This window comes from Bos indicus, chromosome 18 (assembly GCF_029378745.1).
Source record: "Bos indicus isolate NIAB-ARS_2022 breed Sahiwal x Tharparkar chromosome 18, NIAB-ARS_B.indTharparkar_mat_pri_1.0, whole genome shotgun sequence".
Taxonomy (NCBI): Eukaryota; Metazoa; Chordata; class Mammalia; order Artiodactyla; family Bovidae; genus Bos; species Bos indicus.
In genome coordinates, this window is record NC_091777.1 from 23,969,464 (window position 1) to 23,995,260 (window position 25,797).

Genomic DNA, 25,797 nt, shown 5'->3' on the forward strand with positions numbered 1-25,797 from the left:
GGGTCAGTGTTTGTTCAGCAGAGGCCACACAGGGAGGGGCGGGGAGGGCCAGTGTCTCTCAGGCGGGGCACCCAGCAGATGGTCAGACACAGGGTGACACACCCACAGACCAAGCCCCCGGCCTGAGCTCAGAGCAGGGGAGGGCGCCATCTGAGTCTCCCCAGGAACCCACACCGGCACGCTAGGAAAGACCTTTACATTGCGGCCATTGGGGGATTTTCCAGCTTTTGTTCTGCAGCGATAGAAACTTTTCTTCAGATAATTTTTGTTTTCAGTTTTAAATGAAGGTATAATTTACATTCAGTAAAAACGCACCCTTAGAGTACACAACTCTGCTGGTTTAATAAACACGGTTGTGTCACTATGACCACAAAGAACAGAAAAGAGTCAGCCTCTGCCAGAGTCAGCCCTCTTCCTGCCTCCAGCCCCCAACTTTGTAGACTTCTCCCCACCCTGAGAAATCAGTGATCTGTTCTCTTTCCATGGACTTTAGCTATTTTCACAGTGCTGTGGAAATGAGAGCCTACATATCGCAAGCCATTTCGTTTGCTCCATCTGGGACTGGCCGTGTTGCTGCCCCAGCTGTTCTTTCCTTTTGATTGCTGGGTGGTATTTCAACACCTGGATAACGCACAGTGTATCTGTGTCCCACTTGTGTGGCACTTAGGTTGTGTCCACTTTGGGGCCATTCTGACTGCAGCTTCTATGAACATTTGCACACCTTTTTTTTATGTAAGCATATGTATTTTTTTTGTTGTTTGGTAAATAACTCAGGATGCAATAAAGGAGCAAAATAAGTGAGATGGAGAAAGGAGAAAAGGAAAAAAAAGGGGGGAGGGTGTTTCAGTGACAGCTACTATATGCTCATCATTAGCTCTAATCCTTCCAATAGCCTGACTTGCATAAAATGTGTACCATTATTTTCTGTACATATAAATGTAGACTGATTATATTAATATGTGCTAGTGTACATATATTAATATATGCATTAATATTAATGTATATAGTGTGTATATTAAATATGTTAATATATTATATATTTAAATATATAGCATATATTTTGTTGTTGTTCAGTTGCTATGTCCCACTCTTTGTGACTGCATGAACTGCAGCATGCCATGTTATATATACAATTTTATATATATGCACATTCATGCATCAGATACTTGTATAGTTCTGACTGTGTGCCAGGTCCTCTTCTTAGAACTTTACAAATATTTTTAAATTTTTTTATTGTAAAAATCACATAATATAAAACATCTTATTGTAACCATATTTAACTGGACAAGTCAGTGGCATTAAGTACGTTCACATTGCTGTGTGACTCTCCCCATCACCCCTCTCCTGAATTTTTCACCTTCCTAAACTGAAACTCTGCCGCCAGTGTTTACACTGACTCCCCCACTCACCCCCACACCCTCTGGCCCCGGCACACACCAGTGTGCTTTGTGACTCTATGACTGTGGCTATTCTAGGTGCCCTATCTAAGGGCAATCAAACGGTGTTTGTCTGCACCTACTGTATTGCAGCCATGAAATTAGAAGACGCTTACCCTTGGAAGGAAAGTTATGACCAACCTAGATAGCATATTCAAAAGCAGAGACATTACTTTGCCAACAAAGGTCCGTCTAGTCAAGGCTATGGTTTTTCCTGTGGTCATGTATGGATGTGAGAGTTGGACTGTGAAGAAGGCTGTGCGCCAAAGAATTGATGCTTTTGAACTGTGGTGTTGGAGAAGACTGTTGAGAGTCCCTTGGACTGCAAGGAGATCCAACCAGTCCATTCTGAAGGAGATCAGCCCTGGGTGTTCTTTGGAAGGAATGATGCTAAAGCTGAAACTCCAGTACTTTGGCCACCTCATGTGAAGAGCTGACTCATTGGAAAAGACTCTGATGCTGGAAGGGATTGGGGGCAGGAGGAGAAGGGGACGACAGAGGATGAGATGGCTGGATGACATCATCGACTTGATGGACATGAGTTTGGGTAAACTCTGGGAGTTGGTGATGGACAGGGAGGCCTGGTGTGCTGCGATTCATGGGGTTGCAAAGAATTGGACATGACTCAGCGACTGACTGACTGACTATGTATTGGGAGAGTTTCCCAGGTGGCACAGTGGTAAAGAATCTGCCTGCCAATGCAGGAGACACATGAGATGCAGATTCAATCCCTGGGTCAGGAAGATCCTCTGAAGAAGAAAATGTCAACGCATTCCAGTATTCTTGCCTGGAGAATCCCATGGACAGAGGAGTCTGGTGGGCTACAGTCCATACAGTCTCAAAGAGTCACACAACTGAGCAACTGAGCACATACACAGCACTGTAGACTGGAATGCATTTTTAAGGTTAACTTAAAATATGTCCTACACACTAATAGATGGAGAAATATACCATGTTCATGGATTGGAAGAATCAATATAGTGAAAATGAGTATACTACCCAAAGCAATTTATAGATTCAATGCAATCCCTATCAAGCTACCAACGGTATTCTTCACAGAGCTAGAACAAATAATTTCACAATTTGTATGGAAATACAAAAAACCTCGAATAGCCAAAGTGATCCTGAGAAAGAAGAATGGAACTGGAGGAATCAACCTACCTGACTTCAGGCTCTACTACAAAGCCACAGTTATCAAGACAGTATGGTACTGGCACAAAGACAGAAATATAGATCAATGGAATAAAATAGAAAGCCCAGAGATAAATCCACGTACATATAGACACCTTATCTTTGACAAAGGAGGTAAGAATATACAATGGAGTAAAGACAATCTCTTTAACAAGTGGTGCTGGGAAATCTGGTCAACCACTTGTAAAAGAATGAAACTAGAACACTTTCTAACACCATATACAAAAATAAACTCAAAATGGATTAAAGATCTCAACGTAAGACCAGAAACTATAAAACTCCTAGAGGAGAACATAGGCAAAACACTCTCTGACATACATCACAGCAGGATCCTCTATGACCCACCTCCCAGAATATTGGAAATAAAAGCAAAAATAAACAAATGGGACCTAATTAACCTTAAAAGCTTCTGCACATCAAAGGAAACTATTAGCAAGGTGAAAAGGCAGCCTTCAGAATGGGAGAAAACAATAGCAAATGAAGCAACTGACAAACAACTAATCTCAAAAATATACAAGCAACTCCTACAGCTCAACCCCAGAAAAATAAATGACCCAATCAAAAAATGGGCCAAAGAACTAAATAGACATTTCTCCAAAGAAGACATACAGATGGCTAACAAACACATGAAAAGATGCTCAACATCACTCATTATTAGAGAAATGCAAATCAAAACCACTATGAGGTACCATTTCACACCAGTCAGAATGGCTGCGATCCAGAAGTCTACAAATAATAAATGCTGGAGAGGGTGTGGAGAAAAGGGAACCCTCCTACACTGTTGGTGGGAATGCAAACTAGTACAGCCACTATGGAGAACAGTGTGGAGATTCCTTAAAAAACTGGAAATAGAACTGCCTTATGATCCAGCAATCCCACTGCTGGGCATACACACTGAGGAAACCAGAAGGGAAAGAGACACATGTACCCCAATGTTCATCGCAGCACTGTTTATAATAGCCAGGACATGGAAGCAACCTAGATGCCCATCAGCAGATGAATGGATAAGAAAGCTGTGGTACATATACACAATGGAGTATTACTCAGCCATTAAAAAGAATACATTTGAATCAGTTCTAATGAGGTGGATGAAACTGGAGCCTATTATACAGAGTGAAGTAAGCCAGAAGGAAAAACACCAATACAGTATACTAACACATATATATGGAATTTAGAAAGATAGTAACAACAACCCTGTGTACGAGACAGCAAAAGAGACAGTGATGTATAGAACAGTCTTATGGACTCTGTGGGAGAGGGAGAGGGTGGGAAGATTTGGGAGAATGGCATTGAAACATGTAAAATATCATGTATGAAACGAGATGCCAGTCCAGGTTCGATGCACGATACTGGATGCTTGGGGCTAGTGCACAGGGATGACCCAGAGGGATGGTATGGGGAGGGAGGAGGGAGGAGGGTTCAGGATGGGGAACACATGTATACCTGTGGTGGATTCATTTTGATATTTGGCAAAACTAATACAATTATGTAAAGTTTAAAAATTAAATAAAATTTTAAAAAAATGTCCTACAAGCAGACTATACCTTCCATTCCCCCCCACCCCCACTGTGCTATACTGTAGGTTCTCATTAGTTATCTTTTTATATACAGTAGTGTATATATGTCAACACCAATCTCCCAGTTTGGTGTCCATATGTTTGTTCTCTACGTCTGTGTCTTTACTTCTGCTTTGCAAATAGGTCTGTCTGTACCATTTTTCTAAATTCCACATATGTGGGTTAATATATTTGTTTTTCTCTTTCTGACTTACTTCACCCTGTATGACAGTTTCTTGGTCCATCCATGTCTCTGAAAATGGCAGAATTTCATTCTTTTTTATGGCTGAGTATATTCCTGCAAATACTTTAATTCATTAATTTTCACAATAGCCCTTGTAGTTGCTTGAATGGTGACACCCAAAAAGATACGTCTAAGTTCTGTGAACGTGACCTGTTTGAAACAAGGATCCTGGCAAATGCAATCGAGTTAAGGGTCTTGAGCGGAGATCACCCTGAATTATGTGGGTGGGTCCTAAATCCAATAACAAATGTCCTCATAAGAGACAGAAGAGGGAGACAGGGAAGGGGAGGCCACGAGAGAACAAAGGCAGAGACCAGAGTGCCACAGCCACACACCAAGGGAACTCTGGAGCCACCAGAAGGCAAGGGAGGCCAGAAAAGATTCTTCCCTAGAGCCTTTGGAGGGAGCATGCCCCTGCCAGCTCCTTGCATTTGGATTTCCAGTCCCCAAACTGTAAACCAATACATTTCCGTTGTTTTAAGCCCCCCAGTTTGTAGCAATTTGTCATGGCAGCCCTAGGAAGCTCATACAGTCCTGTAAGTTCAGTAGTATTATTATCCCCATTTTTCAGATGAGGAAACTGAGGCACAGAGAGATTAAGTAACTTGCCCAAGGCTACAGAGCCAGTAAGGGGCGGAGTCCAGATTCAAATCCAGACTCAGTGCTCTTTTCTTTTTTTATTTATTGACTTATTTAATTTTAAAAAATTTTGGCTGCTATGGGTCTTTGTTGCTGCACATGGGCTTTCTCTAGTTACGGCAAGTGGGGCCTACTCTCTAGCTATGGTGTGCGGGCTTCTTATTGTGGTAGCTTCTCTTGTAGCAGAGCACAGGCTCTAGAGTTTACGGGCTTCAGTAGCTGTGGCGCATGGGCTTAGATGTCCCACAGCATGTGGAATCTTCCTGGATCAGGGATCGAACCCTTGTTCCTTGCCTTGGCAGGTAGATTCTTAACCACTGGGCCATCAGAGAAGTCCCAGACTCAGTGCTTTTAACTATGATGTCCAACAGGGAGAGGTTATGTGACTCAGCCACTGTCCCTCAGCTGGTAAGTGGCTGAATCATGATTTGAACCCAGGACACTGGCTGCAAAGTACACGGGATTCCCCTGAGGCTGTAACACCACTTAGCTCTCCAGTCCTCCCCAAAGGGCCCTCTTTGAAACCTACACCCAAGCCGCCTCTCTCGGGAAGCGGTGGTGGGCAGAGATGCAGGTCTCTGTTCCGGAACTTCCTCCAAACAGGAGTCTCCTCCCCGTGCCTGGGCCCAGGTTGAACTACAAGAGACTGTGATTTATACAGTGCAATCCAACACCTCCTCGCTTCATCTTCCCACAATTAAGCAGGGCCTGGTGGTGACAAATGGCCCCCACGCCCATGGCATCGCTGCTCCCAGGGACCCTGCTCTCCTCGGCAGCCCCCAGGAGCTAATTCATCCTTTTCTGGCTGCCCAGGTTGGAGTTGATAAATCAAGCCAGCTTGAGAGCCAATTACAAGGCCATCACTCAGTGGAGAGGGAAGATTGCCTGGAGTTTCTGAACTTCATATTTTATTGGAACAGCTGGCAGCACAGGGCCACTGACCCCCTCGCCTCGGGAGAGACATGGTTTCTAATCCATCAACACAGCCCACCTGCCCGGAAGAGAAGCTGCCTCCCCTCATCCTCTCCAGGGCTCGGTGTTCAGTCCTCAGTGAGGGTCCACAGACACAGAGGCGGGAGGGTGGCCCCTGACACTCACCCCACCCTTGGCCCAGCTGCCTCAAAGCCCTCTTGCTTTCTTATTTCTGGAAATACAGTCAAGCACAGCCCAATGCCAGGCTTCCCAGGTGATGCTAGTGGTAAAGAACCTGTCTGCCAAGCATGAGACGTAAGAGACACAAGTTCGATCCCTGGGTTGGGAAGATCCCCTGGAAGAGGGCATGGCAACCCACTCCAGTATTCTTGTTTAGAGCATCCCATGGACAGAGAAGCCCTGCAGACTGCAGTCTATGGGGTCACAAAGAGTCAGACACGATTGAAGTGACTTAGCGTGCATGCAGAGCCCAATGCCAGGGCAGCTTTAAGTAGCTCTTTACAGTGTGGTATTTCCAGTCCTAAGCTAGACTTCATCACTCAGTAGTTCTGTGACTACAGACGAGTTACTTATCCTTTGTTAGCTTCAGTTTCCTCATCCGTGAAGAGGGTTGTGAGGATTAAATGAGATAGTGCACACAGAGTGCTTGGATCTACACATGGTCCCTGCTTTGAAAAAAAAAGTCTTCTCATCATGAAGCATATTGTTAAGTTTCTGGGAACTTGGAGGAACAGGAGATGCTATGTGACAGGCCTGTGCAAGGTGGGGCTTCAACCTTACCACACATAGACTTTGTGTCTACCCAGTCTTCTTGGGGTTCTTAAGATCAAGGCTGGCCTTCAGTTGTGGGCGGGTAAGGCTGGCCATCAAACTAGCTTAGCCCTCCCTTCCAGCCCAGTGAGCTTCTAATTTCTTCCCACAGCTAGGTCCTAGGAAGGGAACAGGTACCTTCCTCATTCTGTACAAAAATATTAATTACATTTATTTAGAGTGAAGCCCTTACCCTGCTAGTTAAGTTAGGGTTGGGTTATGCTTCAGAAAATAGAAAACATTATTCATGATGATTTTTGAACCAGTGATTCTCAGAGTGTGCTACGCATACCAGCACCATCAGCATCACCTGCGAGCATGTTAGAAAAAAAATTCTGGAGGCCTCACCCCCACTGAATCAGAAACTCTTGGGGCTGGAGCCCAGGTATCTTTGTTTTAACCAGTTCTCCAAATAATTCTGATGCAGGCTAGAGCTTGAGAATCCCCGACTTAAACGAAAATAGGCTAATTCTCCATCCCCTAGAAGAAATCCAGAAACCGAGAGCCCAGGGCCAGTGTGACCTCTCCATCTCTTTATTCCACCATCTTTGGCACATGGATCTATTCTCAAGATCACTTTATACTCCAGGAAGGCTGCTGGAGCTCCAGCCATCTAGTCCACATTCAGCACAAGGAGAATGAAATGGGGAGGAAAGAGCAGTATGCTTGTCTCTCAGTTAAGGCAGACCCCTGTAATGTTCCTGGAAACTCTGCTACCACAAATAACTTCCACTCATATCGCAGAGGTCATCCCTAGCTTCAAGGGAGACCAGGAAGTATTGTCTTTTATCTGGGCGCTTTGCTGCCCAAACAAAGACTCACAGGCCTATTGGTAATGAGAGAAGGCAAATGGACATCGAGGGGGCATCTAACAGACTCTCCCACACAAACACTCTAACCTTCCCAACAGTTCTCACAGGGAGATGCAATTGTTTCTTCCACTTTATAAATGAGGAAAGTGACCTTCAGAGAGATCAGTGTCAAGTAGCAAGAAGGAGCTAATTCGCTTTGACTGAACTACTTCATTCTCATACCCCGTACCCTCTGTTATTGCTCTTCACCTTCAGGAGAAGCCTGCGGGGAGGGGTAGGGCAGGCATGGGCATGGACTTATATAATTTTTTCCCTTTTCCAGACCCAGAAATTCACCCACCCTCTAGGAGCCAGAAGAGTTTTCAGGCCTGATTGGGGTGGAGAATTGGAAGGAGAGAAGGGAGGGGTCAGGCCCTCTCCAGAGTCCAGGAAGCCCCTTCTCTTTCCAGAGGTAAATAGTAAAACTTAATTAGTAGGTCGTGCGTGCCAGGAAAGTAATCCACAGGTTTTGGAGGCATCTGTTTCCAGATGCTCAGAGGGAATATTACTAGCTCCCTTCCACTCGAGCACTGAAGCTCACACCTGCCTGGACTGAGACAGGGCTCACTCAGCGGTGAGGGCCAAGGGTAGGGGCTTCCTTTCCCAGGCTTTCTAGCAAACTGCTTGATGCAGGCCCTTTGGGGAGCCCATAGTGCAGCCTCAAACAGTAAGGTCATTCAGGGCAGTAGCCCCCAGAGGCTTGTCCCTCATCTCAACTGAAATATTTCAAGAAAATACTTCAGAATTGACCTTGAGTGAGAAAACAAAGTAGGTTTGAAAACAAAGAGAATATTTAGAGTTTCAGGTCAGAAGGGGGTTTTGAGGGGGCTTCCCTGGTGGCTCAGCTGGTAAAGAATCCTCCTGCAATGCGAGAGACCTGGGTTCGATCCGTGGATTGGGAAGATCCCCTGGAGAAGAGAAAGGCTACCCACTCCAGTATTCTGGCCTGGAGAATTCCATGGACTATAAAGAGTCGGACACGACTGAGCGACTTTCACTTTCACTTTTCACTTTCAAGAGAGGGATGCTGTGATTTTGAAGCAGTAGTAAGGACCCCTGCTCTCTTCCCAAAATCCCCTCCCTCTCTCTTGGCCTTCCAGCCTTCTGTGGGCTCTGCACTCCATCCCTCTGCGCTGTCTTTTGGGTTAAAAATCGCTCTGTTCCAGGTCAGGGCAGCACATCAAGTCACCAGGTACTCACCGAGGAGTGAGTTTGGGATCTCTTTTCTGAACAAGAAGTCTTGGGGTCTTCAGAAATTCTGAAAGAAGGAAAAGGAAGAGACCCACTCCTAGTGTATCTGGGCCTCAGTGTCCACCTGTGAAAAATGGGGCTGCCCCTTATCCTGGATCTTAAGTGCCTGAACTTTGACTTCCTGCTTTCACTAGGGCCGAGGTACTGGGCAGGCCCTGTTAAAAAAGCCCTAGGAAAATTTGTTTTTTCATTTTCTGTATATTAAGATGTGTTTACATCTCACAAAACCTTTCCTGGTGGCTCAGTGGTGAAGAATTTGCCTGCCAATGAAGGAGACACAGGTTTGATCCCTGATCCGGGAAGATCCCACATGCCTTGGAGCAACTAAGCCCATGCACCTCAGCTAACTGAGCCTGTGCTTTAGCTCCTGGGAGCTGCAACTACTGAGCCCCTACTCCACAACTGAGCCCCTACTCCACAACTACTGAAGCCCAAGTGCCCTGGAGTCCGTGTTCCACAACCAGAGAAGCCACCTCAATGAGAAGCCCACACACAGCAGTGAAGAGCAGCCTCGCTCTCCGCAACTAGAGAAAGCCCTTGCAGCAATGAAGACCCAGCATAACCAAAAATAAATAAGCAAATAAAACAAACAAAAAAAACTTTCTGTCTAGGTTGCAACTGTTTTTCCCTGGTAGCCAATTCCTAGACAGCAAAGGCCCAGTCGGGAACGGAACTGTGATATGAAAACTAACCAGCCCGCCATCCCTTTTCTATGTGGCCCTTGCACTCCAGGAGGCAACATTCCTCTGCCTTCGTCATCCCAGGGCCAGGCGCCAGTCAGCGACAGGCCACCCCTACGGCCCACACCTGCTGAAATGATTCACCCCAGCCAATCTGAGGTGGTTCGCTGTATCCCACCTTGTCCCTGGGGAACCCCAAGAAGCACGTGGCCTCAGCGCTCCCTGCCCTGTGCATTCTTCTGCCTCCTGTCACCCTGGTGTCTTTCCCAGCTGGCTCTGCATAGCATGCCGGGTCTCCTGTCTCTAGGACCCGTGAGTATAAACATTAAACTTTGTTTTCCCAAGCCTCTCCTGTGTCTCCTCTTATGGTTGCCCCTGACTGACCATCTTTTAAAAACAAATACAAAGCAGCCTGCCCTGGAAAATGGGGTCCTGATAGTAGCATCTTATGGCTCTCAGTAGATTCAGAAGTAAATTCTCCCACAGCCTGGGAAGGATCCTAGCACCCTCTTAGGGATTATTATGAGGGGTCAGAGATGTGGACACAGGGCTGTATGGCAAGGGATTTCCTGCTCATCCAGTATCCATATATTGCCCCAGATCTCCTGCAGTATATGGGACCCTGTGATTATAGCTGTTCTGTGAGCAGAAGCAGCAAGTATTATTGGGTTGGCCAAGGCATTTAAAAGCTGATTGTCAACCTACCAGTTGTCTCTTCTGTGATCATGGAGGCTTTGTGTTAAGACGGTGGAAGCTGTCTAGGTCACTTAGTCACTGCAGGGGAACCGGAAGCCCTGGAGAGCAGCTTCATTTGCATAGGAATTTTCATGGGTGATGAACTTCTGTTGCGTTTTGATGCATGGAGATATGGATGCTGTTTTGTTGCTGCAACACAGATGAACTCATCCTGATTAATACTGGATGACTGAACTTTTTAATACTGGACTGGTGATGAGTCCATGAACTCACTGGTTGGCCAAATGAGGAAGGTGTTTCTAAGTATAATAACGCAATGGAAGAATACTTTTAACAGGCAGACTCTGTAAGATGAACAAAATTTGTCTTAGGTGACACCAGGTTCCAAGGGTGAAGAATCAAGCCACCAGGGGAGGACCAAGATCCTTCAGAGGGAAGGTCAAGAAGTAGGGGAAAATCAGAGGGAGGAGAACCAGAGCAAGCAGAAGCAGTCAATGTCCATCCCAGACTTTGTGTGGCATGAAAGACCCTTCTCAGGGAAGGAACAGCAGTAAGGGCTTTATATTAGCTTCAGTCTTGGGAGAGTTTGCAATGAGCTCATAGGTAATACCATAATGTACTATTCTCACCCTCCATCCAATATTATGGGCGTAACTGAGAAATATGGGCTTAAAACTCAACATTCAGAAAATGAAGATCATGGCAGTTGGTCCCATCACTTTATGGGAAATAGATGGGGAAACAGTGGAAACACTGTCAGACTTTATTTTGGGGGGCTCCAAAATCACTGAAGATGGTGACTGCAGCTATGAAATTAAAAGATGCTTACTCCTTGGAAGAAAAGTTATGACCAACCTAGACAGCGTATTCAAAAGCAGAGACATTACTTTGCCAACAAAGGTTCGTCTAGTCAAGGCTATGGTTTTTCCAGTGGTCATGTATGGATGTGAAAGTTGGACTGTGAAGAAAGCTGAGCACCAAAGAATTGATGCTTTTGAACTGTGGTGTTGGAGAAGACTGTTGAGAGTCCCTTGGACTGCAAGGAGATCCAACCAGTCCATTCTGAAGGAGATCAGCCCTGGGATTTCTTTGGAAGGAATGATGCTAAAGCTGAAACTCCAGTACTTTGGGCACCTCATGTGAAGAGCTGGCTCATTGGAAAAGACTCTGATGCTGGGAGGGATTGGGGGCAGGCGGAGGATGAGATGGCTGGATGGCATCACCGACTTGATGGACGTGAGTCTGAGTGAACTCTGGGAGTTGGTGATGGACAGGGAGGCCTGGCGTGCTGCTATACATGGGGTGCAAAGAGTCGGACATGACTGACTGAACTGAACTGAACTGAACTGAGAAATACACCAGAGTGGCTCCATGCCCTCTTCTAAAGAGCATTAGCTATCTTTAGAGTCTGAGAAGAAGAAAAGAAAGAAATGCAACCCCAATCTCCAGCTGGCATTCTGCTACAATAAGTCTATTATTTCGTGCACTTGGGACCAGGTCCTAGCATTAGGGCCAAGCCCCTCCCCGAAACAAGGAGGGCATCTCTCCGCCATGGCCACCAGCCAAACACAGCTCATTTGCTTCAGAACCTTAACAACAAACACACAAACTCCCAAACCCGTGGGCCCCTGTCTTCCTCCTCTCATGGCTGATGGGGGAGAGCAGGAGGGGGCTGAGGTTATTGAAATGCTATTTTAAACTCCAAGTCAATGTTAAGCAAAACCTTGAGGCTGATTAAACACGACCTTCGGGCCACAGGGCACCAGCTCAAAAAGGCAAACAGCTTCCACCCTCTCAGCAGCTCCGGGCTTGTTTATTGGTTTGAAAGCCCTTAAGGGGCTTGCCAAGCAGAGGGGCGAGCAGGGGGAAACTTTAATATCTAAAGGGAGAGATCAAAAGCAGTTGACATTTCTGGCAGAGAGCAAGCGCGTATGTATCTTTATATGTATAATATTATAGCTGAGCAGAAGGGAACAGGCATTTCTTCTCTGGGTTAAATCACATCAGGCCACATGTTCCTGATCTTGACTGTGTTGTCTTATAATCCAACCAAATTTAACTGACATTGAGCATTTCTGATCTGAACAGTTAACATGGAAATTTGGCCCAAATAACTTTATATACATTCTGAACATGAACTCGGTTCAGGCATCAGAAATGATGGGAAAGACCCCTCCCAACTACCATCCAGGGAGCCAGGCAGGGGGCCCCTGGTGGGTAGGGCTCCTGGCTCTTCATCATCCCTTTTGCTGATGTAGTTGCTAGGGAGACCACCTCCACAGGTGGGCATACTTTTTCCATGCCTAAACCTGGGGCTCTGGGATTTGTTCTTGGGAACCCCAAAGAAGAGAGGTAGCCTTGCTTTGGCAAAAGCATCTAATGGGCCATGGAGTTGATCCCTGGAGGATATTTCTCATATTTATCTACCTTGAGGTACCTGGTAACCCTGATGAGGAAAGTTTCAGTGAAGTGCTGGGTAGGAGGCAGGATGGCTTTGGACTATAAAAAATAGTGCCTGGCACAGAGTAGGTGCTTGGGGATTTGTGGAATAGATGTTGAATAAATGAATGTGTGATAGACTCAAGGAGCTGATTGCTCAAGACTCATCCTTCTTTTCTTGGGCTTCCCTGGTGTTTCAGATGGTAAAGAATCTGCCTGCAATACAGGACACCTGGGTTTAATCCCCAGGTTGGGAAGATCCCCTGGAGGAGGGCACGGCAACCCCTCCAATATTCTTGCCTGGAGAATGCTATGGACAGAGGAACCTTGTGGGCTGCAGTTCATGGGGACACAGAGTCAGCCAGGACTGAGCAACTAACACTTTTACTTTCTTTCTTGCTAATTGAAACCCATTTTAGTTCCAGAAGGCCACGTAGCCAGTCTCAGGTGATGAAACATGATGGATGTAAACCAACTGAGACAACCTATTCTGCTTCCCTAGCATCCCGTGCATCTAGGGATGGACACGTGGCCCAGTCGTGGCCCATGAGACCTAAGTGGAAGTCTGCTGGAGAGGTTCTGGGAAAGCTTATGCAGTCTTGGTTCAAGGAAACTGATGAAGTTGCAATGTCTAATTCTTCCCTCTCCCTCTGCTTTCTACCTTCAGGGAGGATTTACTGTGACTAAATGGCTAGTGGTCATTCAATTTCATCTCTTTTAACGCACATTTCAGAGTTGCTTCTGAGAAGTATCTGCCTTCCCTTTATGCATCTAAATTTGCCTCCATCACTGACTTTCATCAGCGGTATGTGAGAGGGATGGATGCATGTCAGTTCTGAGCCAAGGTTCAAGGAAGTAGCTACACCATCTCCGTTCTTTCTCTCTCCTTTCACTGGGTTGGTGGATGACCTACAAGCCTCTAGGAGACAGCAGAGCTACAAGACAGAAGGAGCCTGGGTCCGCAAAAGCACCGTGTATTGTAGAAGGCCCCACCCAGTGATCAGAAACACCTGCAACGTTGCGGGGGGAGGTGGTCTGGAGGTGAATTTCTAGCATGTTGCTGCCAAATCACTTCAGTCGTGTCCGACTCTGTGCGACCCCATAGACGGCAGCCCACCAGGCTCCCCCGTCCCTGGGATTCTCCAGGCAAGAACACTGGAGTGGGTTGCCATTTCCTTCTCCAATGCATGAAAGTGAAAAGTGAAAGTGAAGTTGCTCAGTCGTGTCCAACCCTCAGCGACCCCATGGACTGCAGCCTTCCAGGCTCCTCCATCCATGGGATTTTCCAGGCAAGAGTACTGGAGTGGGGTGCCATTGCCTTCTCCGTCTAGCATGTTAAACACTAACATTTGGGGGTTTATTTGTCACAGAGCAATCTTCTTCTTCTTCGCTCAGTCATGTCTGACTCTTTGTGACCCCATGGATAGTACCCTACCAGGCTCCACCGTCCATGGGATTTTCCAGGCAAGAATACTGGAGTGGGCTGCCATTTCCTTCTCCAGGGGATCAGAGCAAATGCAACCTTAATAAACACATTTACTTTCTATATAAATTTAAGCAAATAGCTTAAATGCTCTGTGCCTCATTTCCTTTTCCTCAAATTGGAGTTATCTGTAGTACCTACCTCCTAGGATGGTTGAGAGAAATAAATACATAAAGCCCTTAGCAGGATGCCCATTACACAGCAAATGTTCATCATATGTTAATAAGTCTTATTACAGTAAGTCCCTTACTTACGAATGAGTTCCGTTCTGAGAGCATGTTCGTAAGTCCCATTTGTTGGTAAGTCCAACATAGTTAGCCTAGGTACTCAGCTAATACAATCAACTATATAGCTGTACTATAATAGGTTTATAATACTTTTCACACAAATAATGCACAAAAAACAAACCTCAAAAAATAAAACACTTTCCATCTTACAGTACAGTACATTGAAAAGTACAGTGGTAAGTACAACCACTGGCATACAGGGGCTGCCATCAACAGCCAAGAAGAGGGAGAGGAGATGGGAGATGGGAGAGCTGAAGGATCATCAGCAATAGGAGACGGAGGACAAGCTGCACTTCCATCCATGCCTGACGCTGATGGAACGCGTGTTTGCATCTTCGAAAGTTCACAATGTGAAGGCTCATATGTAGGGGCCTTCCTGTGCTGTTATTCTCATTCCTCAATTGGGAATGGATTCAATGACCCCTGAAGTTTCTTAGACCCTTGAGATGCCAAGATTCTCTAGGTGGCTCAGATCCTGAATGGAAAGGGAAAAGACATGTGCCCGAGGAATTGTGGTGTCTCCAGTGGGGGCAGAAATACCCACAAGGGGATGAACCACTAGACTGAACTTTCTTCCTATCGCATCCACCACCTCACATGTGGTGGTCTCCCGGAGTGCCTTCATTTCTGAAGCTGATGAAATATCGGTTGGAACTGAGATCTGGCACTCTGTAACCAATCTTTGCTTTCCAATTTTGCATGATTCGTGCTGTGAAACCAAGATGTTTAGCTTTGCTGTGGCTTCCTTTTATCAAGCATTGTTACCACCTCCTTTCACCCTGAAGGTGAGATGAGAAATACTATTTAAGAACCTTTGAACAAATTCTCACCTGACTTTGTAGTAAGGCAATACTTCCTCTCTGAGCAGAGGGACAGAGAGAGCCCCAGTTAGGAGTCAGATGTGTAGCATTCCAGCCCCGATTCTTCCCTTGCATAGCTCTTCTCAAGCCTCATCTACAAAATGGGAATAATAGTATCTCCTACTTAAGAGGACTGCAGTGGGGTGTAAATGAAGTACTATATGTAAACACACTAGAACTGTGCCCAACAGAACAAATACTTATGTCAGCTCTAGTTAATATTATGTTGCTGTTCTTATCACTGGACGCTCATCACAGGCAAGCACTGAATAGGAAAACACAAAGCTGATCAAAACTCAGTCTTGTCCTCAAGAGTATCATTTGGTCAATCAAGAGAAACCAACGCATAAGCAGAGAGTCGATCATAAGACTGGGCAGGAAGAACTTCAGTGACCATCAGTAACCCATCCTGGCTTGAGACCAGGGGAGGGTAAAACTCACTAAAGACTCCCACTAGGTGATTTCCAAGGTTTTACCTGGATGCCTTAGGTCAGGTTCCTGTAGAGCAGAGCTCAGAACAGGGACTGAGGTAATTCATGTTTCTCAGGAGAAAGAGAATGAGGGGAGTAGGGTGGAGTGGAGGAAGGAGGAAGGTGTGTAAGAACTTGGTCTCACAGGGGAGGCCTGAAGCGGGAATTACAACTTACACGTGGTTTATCCTCAGCCAAGATGTCCAGGCTTGGTCCCCTTCTATCGGTCAGCCATTGGCTGCTGGTTGCTGTCAGCAATTAGGGTGTTTAAACTCCCTGGGAAGGGGGCTTACCACTGGTCAAAGAAAACTGTCTGGACAATCCCATGGGCACCTGTGAGCCATGGGTAGCCAGTACTCACAGTTGCTGAGTGTTGAGTGCACCAGCCTAGTAAAGAGGTGTGAGTAGGAGACCCATAGGATCCACTACACTTTAGTCAGTGATTTTATAACACATGGGCTAATACATGGATTTGCCTTAATCTTCATCAGTGAAGGACATCCCTAGTGGTCCAGTGGTTAAGACTTGGCTTTTCAATGCAGGAGATGCAGATTCGATCCCTGATCAGGGAGCTTAGATCCCACACTCCTCGCAGACAAAAAAAAACAAAACATAAAACAGAAGCAGTGTTGTAACAAATTCAATAAAGACTTTAAAAATGAACTTTCCTGGTGGCTCAAATAGTAAAGAGTCTTGTTTGATCTCTGAGTTGGGAAGATCCCCTGGAGAAGAGAATGGGTACCCACTCCAGTATTCTTGCCTGTAGAATCCCATGGACAGAGAAGCCTGGTGAGCTACAGTTCATGGGTTCACAAAGAACTGGACATGACTGAGTGACTAACACTTTCACTTTAAAAATGGTCCACATCAAAAAAAATTTTTAATCTTCATCAGTGAAATGGGGGGAAACAGTCCCCCCTTAGAAAGCAAATGAGAGGCTGAAACAAACCAGTGTAAGGCCACTGATGTTGCAAAGCTGAGAGCCAGGCCAGGGGGCAGGAGCCTGGGAAGGCACCTGAAGCCTTGCCCCACTAACCCATCACTTGCAGGCCTTCAGATGGCCCAGGGAAGGTAGTCCTCCCTCAGGGAAGATGAACCAAAACCCATCCCTGGGAGGAAAGGGGATGTGTGGACAACCTCCCACCAAGACAGCTGGGCCCACTTCAGCTTCTTGATGTAGTGATCAGGTGGCCTATTTCAAAGTTCATTGAAAGAATGAATGAAATCAATAAGTTCTCTGAGCCTGAAAATTAAGGTTCATAGTAGCCATTTCATAATAGTGCTTCAAGGATTAAATCAGAGAAGGCTTAGCACAGTGCCTGATAGATAGGAGGCTCTCAGGAAACATTGTTGAAGGACCGAATAAATAAGGAAGATAATGGATAAACTCTATGAGTGTCTGTTTCTTCCCCTGTGAAACGGGGTTAACAACACCCACTCAGAAGAGAGATAAGAAAAGAAATAAGATGGTAGTGTATAGTGTCTGAAGCCTGGTGGTATCTAGTAAAGATGGTGAAATGAAGATGCAGTTAGATGATAAATGCCCAGGAGGTTAATCCATTGCAGAACCCACACCCATGTACTTTCTTGGTGTGGACAGTGACTGCTACTGCTGCTGCTGCTGCTGCTGCTAAGTTGCTTCAGTCGTGTCCGACTCTGTGCGACCCCAGAGACGGCAGCCCACCAGGCTCCCCCGTCCCTGGGATTCTCCAGGCAAGAACATTGGAGTGGGTTGCCATTTCCTTCTCCAATGCATGAAAGTGAAAAGTGAAAGTGAAGTCGCTCAGTCGTGCCTGACTCTTAGTGACCCCATGGACTGCAGCCCACCAGGCTCCTCCGTCTGCGGGATTTTTCAGGCAAGAGTACTGGAGTGTGGTGCCATTGACAGTGACTGCATCCATGAAATTAAAAGATTCTTGCTTCTTAGAAGAAAAACTATGACCAACCTAGATAGCATATTAAAAAGCAGAGACATTACTCTGCTGACAAAGGTCCATCAGTCAAAGCTATGGTTTTTCCAGTAGTCATGTATGGATGTGAGAGTTGGACTATAAAGAAAGCTGAGCGCCAAAGAATTGATGCTTTTGAACTGTGGTGTTGGAGAAGACTCTTGAGTCCCTTGGACTGCAAGGAGATCAAACCAGTCCATCCTAAAGGAAATCAGTCCTGAATATTTATTGGAAGGACTGATGCTGAAGCTGAAACTCCCAATACTTTTGCCACCTGATGAGAGGACTGACTCATTAGAAAAGACCCTGATGCTGGGAAAGATTGAAGGCAGGAGAAGGGGACAACAGAGGATGAGATGGTTGGATGACATCACTGACTTGATGGACATGAGTTTGAGCAAGCTCCAGGAGTTAGTGATGGACAGGGAAGCCTGGCGTGCTGCAATCCATGGGATCACAAAGAGTCGGGCATGACTGAGTGACTGAATTGACTGAGTCTTAGTTGCATCATGTGGGATCCATGGAAGGAAGAAAGAGAAAGAGGTTGTGCATGTACTGAGTTGGCAAACATTTCCCCTGAAACCCTCAGTTTGTGTTTCATGGCCAGAGCTGTGTGCACAACCCAAGCTTCAGAGAAGAATGAGAAAGCCATTTTTTTTTAGTACAGAACATAACTAACCTGGAAACAAACTGGGGTTCAGTTGGTCAAGGAAAAGGAAGACTGGATCTAGAGTGGGGAGCTAGCAATTCTGCTTCCAAAATGGGAGGATAAAAAATTATTAACCACCTCCTGACACTAGCCCCTCACTACTGACACCCCAGCTTTCAGCTGTGGCAAACAATTAACTAAATTGAACCAAGAGCCTAGTATTGAAGAGTTAGCACTCACAATCCCCCATCTGAGAAGCAGCTCACTGTTCTCCCTGCCACAAGCTATTTATAGAAACTGATTTCTAATAAACACAGATTGGCAGCTGGGGTCAGCAATGCACACATATGGCTTTATTGATGCCTTGTCAATCAGCGGCTCTTATTTTGTTGTTTAATTTTTTTTAAGTGCATGTAAGCACTTTCCCTGCTAATAGCAGATTTATTGAACAGCTCCGCATTGGAGTTCATCTCCCCCATAGACAGTGGCAGCTGATTATCAACTTTGTGGCTTTAGGTCGGAGGATAAATTGACCCCATATCCAGGGCCCCTTCCAGGGGAATTGCAGAGGTCTGAACAAATTCAATACTGTCCAATAAAATGTCCCACCCTCCCACCCTGCCACATCACACAGAGCCTCAGCTTTGCTGTCGAAGCAAGGGATGTCATTTGACAAATGAAACATCCAAGCGTGTGGTCCTGTTGGCCATTTCGTCAAGGCCAAAGGAGAAATCTCCTAATTGAGAAGTTTGGGCTCTCCTAGAAAGCAGACTTGTTCTGTCTGAGCATAGGCCCCTCTGCTCTGATGAAACTCCAGTTTAAAGTTGTCCATGGTGCCCACCACCTTTAGGCCATGCATTTGCACTGGTCCCAGCCTGCCTCTTCTGCCTCATTTCCTCCTCTTTGCATCTCTCTTATTTATTTTTTAAATTTATTTTTGGCTGTGCTGGGTTTTTGTTCCGGTGCTTAGGCTTCTCGTTGCAGTGGCTTCTCTCGCTGTGGAGCACAGGCTCTAGGTGCGTGGGCTTCAGTAGTTGGAGGATGGGCTTAATTGCCCCGCAGCATGTGGGATCTTCCCGGATCAGGGATTGAAACTGTGTCCCCTGCAGGTGGACTCCCAACCACTGGACCACCAGGGAAGTCCCCTCTTTGCATCTCTTGCACTGATTTCAGCCAGATCTGTTGCTTGCTGATCCCTAAACACATGGGGGCGACTCTCCTTTCACAACCCACTTGGTTACCTCCACCTGGAATACCATCCTCTCGGTTCTAACTGACCATCCTCCATCCACAACACCGTGACTTAAGAGGCCAGCTCTGCTCCTTCACAGTGGATGGGGCCCAGTCCTCCTCTGAAATAGAGTGATGGTATTTCTAGAAGCCCAGATGATGAGGAAGAGGAAGAGGAGAAGGATGAAGGCAAAAGAGCTCTCATTATGCTGTATACTTGAAACTAACACAATATTGTAAATCAACTATACTTCAATAAAACAAAATCTTTTAGATGCCACATATATGCACTAACATATAATATTCGTTTTTCTCTTTCTGACTTACCTCACTGTATGATACATTTTAAGTCCATCCACATCTCTACAAAAACTCAATTTCATTCCTTTTCATGACTGAGTAATATTCCATTGCATATATGTACCACATCTTCTTTATCCATTCATCTGTCAATAAACATGTTCATGTCCTGGCTACTGTGGGAAGGGGGTGGGGGCGGTGGGAAGAAGGTCACAGAGGGAGGGGATATATGTATACATATCTCACTTTGTTGTACAGCAGAAAATAACATTGTAAAGCAATTATACTCCAATAAGAAAATAAATGTTTTGATAATTAAAAAATGCTATCATTTATCAAGCTCTTATTGTGTGTCAACCAAGAAGCTTTTTGTGTATTATCTCATTTTATCTTTACAATGAAGATAAAGCTGCCTGAGGTAGGTGCTATCATTGTTTCCATTTCATAGCCCAGGAAACAGGAATAGCAGAGGTTAAGTGGCTTGTCCCAGGGTTCCCAGCTGGTAAACAGTTGAGGCGTGTGCCCTAAGCAATACATTTCAAGGCCTCACCCTTGACTCAAGGCCTTGGTCTACTTGTCTCATCACCCCCCGACTATGGCTTGGTGTAACTAAACATCCCAGACGGCAGGAACTCACGGCTGCATTTGATGGTCTGGCCTCACTCAGTCTCCAGTTTATACCACCTGAGAGATAAAAGGGCCAGAAAAAGATGAGAAGGGACCAGGAAAAGTTCACTTGCTCCAGGAGTGGCTACAGCCAGTCCTGACTCCAAGCCCTGGCTTCCAAAGACACGGAAAAAAAGAAGCCCTTGGCTGGCACCTCTGCCAAAATGAATCCAGCAGGGACTCAGTGGCATGGTTTGCAAAGTTTAAAAGCCCCAAAGCGTAGATCCTTTGAAGGAGAGACTGTCAACAGGCTTTGTAATCTGAAAACAACAGCTGTCTGCACGGGGTTTACAAGACAGCTTCTCAGAATAAAGCACGTCTATGGTGAAGATTAACGTCCCTCTGGGGAGGGCCTGGCAGAGAACGTGCCCCTCTCATTTGTACGTATTACCAGCCCTCTGGTTCCAGGAAATATTGTGGCCACAAGGGCAGATGGAGGCCCATTGTCTGGTGTCTGCCGTTCTTCCTTTGGTCAGCAAGGGGATGCCAGCAAACATGGAAGTACTTAAAAAGGCATCATTTTTAATGACCCAGATCTGGAGATTTGACTTAGAAAAAGGAGTGTTTTAATCCCTCCCCTCCAATTAATCCCCCCTCAACTGGCCATCAAAACCACTTGGCTGGTTAACTTAGAATGAACCAGAGAGCAGGCGACTTGAGGAATTTAAATCTTCGGAAGGAAAAAGCAAGACTGGCTGGATGGAGACAAGGAAAGAGAGGACCCAGGACACCCAATCAAGGTCCACCCTGCTGAGGGGTTTGAGAGGACAAGGCCATGCAAGGCAAAAGACTTTCGTCTTAGGAGACACAGCTCCTTGCCTGGGTCCACACATCTCCCCCTAAACCCACAGCATACGCCATGGTCCCCTCATAGCTCAGAACAGAAACTGAGTCAGAGAAGGATGGTGAGGAGAGGTGATGTCCTTTTTCTTTTTTTTTTTTTAATTATTTTAATTGGAAGATAATTACATTACAATATTGTGATGGTTTTTGCCATACATCAGTATGGTCATAGGTATACATGTGTCCCCTCCATCCTGAACCCCCTGCCCACCTCCCTTCCCACCCCATCCCTCCAGGTTTTTTAAACAGAGCCAGACAAAATGGTTTAAAGTCAAGCTTCTTGCGGAGAAGAAGCAGAACCCCCACCAGCCACCCCTGGCCCCTGCCCACAGGCAGGCCTGACCCTTTCAGAGTACTTTGGACTCCCTGCTGCCAGGACTCTTTGGCCACTGGCTCTCTCCCTGCTTGAACAGCCTCCACTCGCGATTGGCAGGAGAGGGTGTACAAATACCCCAGCTCCTCTCCTCTCAGGAGGGACACAGAGGCATGGTCTGCACTGACTGCATTGATCTGTGACCCTGCAGGATTAAACTCTGCTGCCCAGAATAGGAACCTGATGGCCTTCTTCCCTCCCTGGCCCACCTACCCACCCTCTGCACGTGTGTTCTGGGCTCATCTTCCCAATAAATAACTTGCTCTTCAAGCCGGGTCTCGGGATCCACTCTGGGTGGAAGCTAAATGAAGACAAGGGACAGCTGGGGAAGGAGAGGGCAGCACAGGAGGTGACTTGTGCCCTGTGGGCTGCAGGTCCAGATTCCCAGATCTGAGTGTTACAGATAAACTGGAAATCTGGATTCCTAATATGAAATCCTTTCATGTTTATTTTTTGAGGGGTGGGTAGGAGAGGGATCATAAAATACACCCTCCTCGTCAAACCAGATGCATTAAGATTAGCCTGTGGTAAGGTCATCTCTGGCCTAAGATTGGAAGGAGAAGAGGGAGGGGTGAGCTGGCATTTTTCAGGATGACAACATGTACACGATGGGACAGCACAGAGTGACTCAGGGCCAGGCTGATTTTTCATGGTAGGGCGCTGAGACCTCCAGTACGAAATGAAGGAACCCTGGCTCTTTGAGCCAAGAAAGGCCGAAGTGACAGAGAGAACTCCCTTTGTCCTTTTCATATGACACCCCTGGTGCCACCTTCTTCACCTGCACCATCAGGGCCTCCACACCCCTGATGCCCTCTAGTCCTCAGACAAATTGAGTTCAACTCCCCAAATTGGATGGTAGAAAGAATTAGGGAGCTCAAGGAATTGGAGGTGAGTATCCCCTCTTTAAAAGTACAGAGAACAGTCTTGAAAACACTGAAATGTCTAACCTATGAAAATGTGGCTGTTTGTCCAGAGATCTGGAGTTTCCACATCATATATCTCGGTTTTTGAAACACAAAGGCAGAACTGGAAATCACAGCATCCAATTGCTGCTCTGATCAAAAGTAGTCACTTGGTCTCTTACACTCCTCCAGTCATGGGGGGCTCACTACCTGAAACATCAATCCATTCTGGACGCTTTTGGAATGCCTTCCTTTATATGCTGAAATCTACCTTTCTGGAACTCATCCCCATTGGCCAGATTCTGCTTTGTGTAACTATACACTTAAAATAGCAAAATTCAGCAGACAGGGAAGGAAACCAACCAGAAGGGTGTATCAGAATCTCCAGAGTGGAGAGGGTGTCAGCAGTGAAAATGGTTTGAAAACACACAGGTGCTTGTTATGTCAGGATGGGGAACACATGTATACCTGTGGCAGATTCACTTCGATATTTGGCAAAACCAATACAGTAGTGTGAAGTTTAAAAATAAAATAAAATAAAAATAATAAAAAAAATAAAGTCAAGAAATGAAAAACAATATTTTCCATGATACAAATAAGAGCCTGATAGTACCCAGAATATATAAGATTTTTATATTCATCAAAAGGGAACATGGTGCTTGATAAGACTGAAGACCTTTGTTTGATTTGTTTCAGGTTCTCTTTCTGACATCTGAAGGCAGCTGTCATCCTTGACTCTCAGCCCCCTCCCCTTTGTGGCAATTACCCTCAGTTTCTGCAAACACTTCTTCTGACCCAGATCATGGCTCCCTCCCAACTTAAGCCACTTCTCAATTCAGCTCATCATGTTCTTTTCAAACCGGGCATATGCTCCTGGGAAGGTAATTTGGAGAGAAGATAGGGATTAGGTGAAACGTCAGGAAAAATGTTATTTTAAACAACTATTTTTAATGCTAAAACAAGGACTTTATTGTCAAGCAGATTACAACATCAGAATTCATCTTTTTTAGTAGTTCAAGAAACTTCAAAGATGTCCCTTGTGCCTTCTTCCTAGCTTTGTTTCTACATGGCTGTCCTTCTGAGTACTAGAGACAGTCTGTGTCTCTTTTTATAAGGACACTAATCCTAAGGGATCAGAGTGCCATTCTTATTTAAAATTTTATTATTGAGGTATAGTTGCTTTACAATGTTTATTAATTTCTGCTGTGCAGCAATGTGAATCAGCCATAAGTATACATATATACACTCTTTTTTTTTAGATTTCCTTCCCATTTAAGTCACCAAAGAGCACCAAGTAGAGCTCTCTGTGCTATAGAGTAGGTTCTCTGTAGTTATCTATCTTATATATAGTAATGCGTATATGGGAAGTGGGCTTCCCTGGTAGCTCAGCTGGTAAAGAATCTGCCTGCAATGCAGAAGACCCTGGTTCAATCCCTGGGTTGAGAAGATCCCCTGGAGAAAGGATAGGCTACCCACTCCAGTATTCTTGGGCTTCCCTGGTGGCTCAGACAGTAAAGAATCTGCCTGCAATGTGGGAGACCTGGGTTCAGTCCCTGGGTTGGGGAAGATCTCCTGGAGGAGTGCATGGTAACCCACTCCAGTATTCTTGCCTGGAGAATCCCATGGACAAAGGAGCGTGGTGGGCTACAGTCCAGGATCGGAAAGAGTCAGACACAACTGAGCAACTAAGCAGAGCCCAGTACTGTGTGTAAATGTCAATCCCAACCTCCCAATTCATCCCAACCCTGTTGCCCACCCCCCACCCCCACCCCGCTTGGTGACCATAAGTTTGTTCTCTGTATCTGCGATTCTATTTCTGCTTTTTCCAAAATTATTTATTTATTTTTTTGACTGCATCAGGTCTTAGTCGGGGCAAGCAGGATCTTCACTGCAGTACTTGGGCTTCTCTAGGCATACAAGCTTCTCTCTAGTTGTGGCACAAAGGCTCAGTTGTCCCCTGGCACATGGGATCTCAGTTTCCTGACTGAGGATCAAACACACATCCCCTGCATTGGAAGGTGGATTCTTAACCATTGGACGACTAGGAAAGTCCTTCTATTGCTGTTTTGCAAGTAAGTTCATCTGTACCATTTTTCTAAACTCCACATATAAGTGATGTTAAATGGTATTTGTTTTTCTCTTTCTGACTTTCTTCATTCTGTTTTACAACCTCTATGACCTCATTTAACCTTAATTTCTTCCCTGGTGGCTCAGAGGTTAAAGCGTCTGCCTCCAATGCAGGAGACCCGGGTTCGATCCCTGGGTCGGGAAGATCCCCTGGAGAAGGAAATGGTAATCCACTCCAGTATTCTTGCCTGGAGAATCCCATGGACGGAGAAGCCGGGTGGGCTACAGTCCATGGGGTCGCAAAGAGTCTGACACGACTGAGTAACTGCCCCACCACCACCTCCTTATAGGCAGGCTTCCCAGGTGGTGCTAGTGGTAAAGAAACCTGCCGGCCAATGCTAGAGACGCAGGTTCAATCCTTGGGTTGGGAAGATCCCCTGGAGGAGGGCATGGCAACCCACTCCACTATTCTTGCCTGGAGAATCCCATGGACAGAGGAGCCTGGTGGGCTACAGTCCATGGGATTGCAAAGAGTCAGATACAACTGGCTACTTAGCACACACATACCTCCTTATAGACTATCTCCAAATACAACCACTCTGGGATTATAGATCTCACACAGGAATTGGGGTGATGGTGGTGATGGCACAATTCAGTTTCATTCATAGCAGCCCTGCCAGCACTGGTTGCTTTAAGGAAATGCCCTTATATCATGGAGATTATGAGTTTAAGTTCTATTGCCCTTATTGGTATTTCAGTTGGCAAGTCTGAGAGGCTCTGGGCCCTCAATGTGTCCATTGACAGGGTGATGCCCAAAGGAGGAGCCCTCTGGAGGGGGCCATTACCTCTCCCATACAGGACATATGTGGGGTGCCTCACCCAACTCCCCTTTATTACTAGCCAAAATTGAGCCAGGTTAGACCCAGGCTTGGAGTATGCAGAGGGGACAGGTTAGAGTTTGGGAATCTTGAAAGCAAAGCCAATAGAAATCA

General features: G+C 45.9%; 1 non-coding gene across 1 annotated transcript; it reads left to right on the plus strand.

The window, feature by feature from the left end:
* Positions 1–24,937: 24,937 nt before the first annotated feature.
* TRNAW-CCA (transfer RNA tryptophan (anticodon CCA)) lies at positions 24,938–25,009 on the plus strand. Its single transcript has one exon. It is a non-coding gene; the product is annotated as a tRNA-Trp (tRNA).
* The last annotated feature ends 788 nt before the right edge of the window (positions 25,010–25,797 follow it).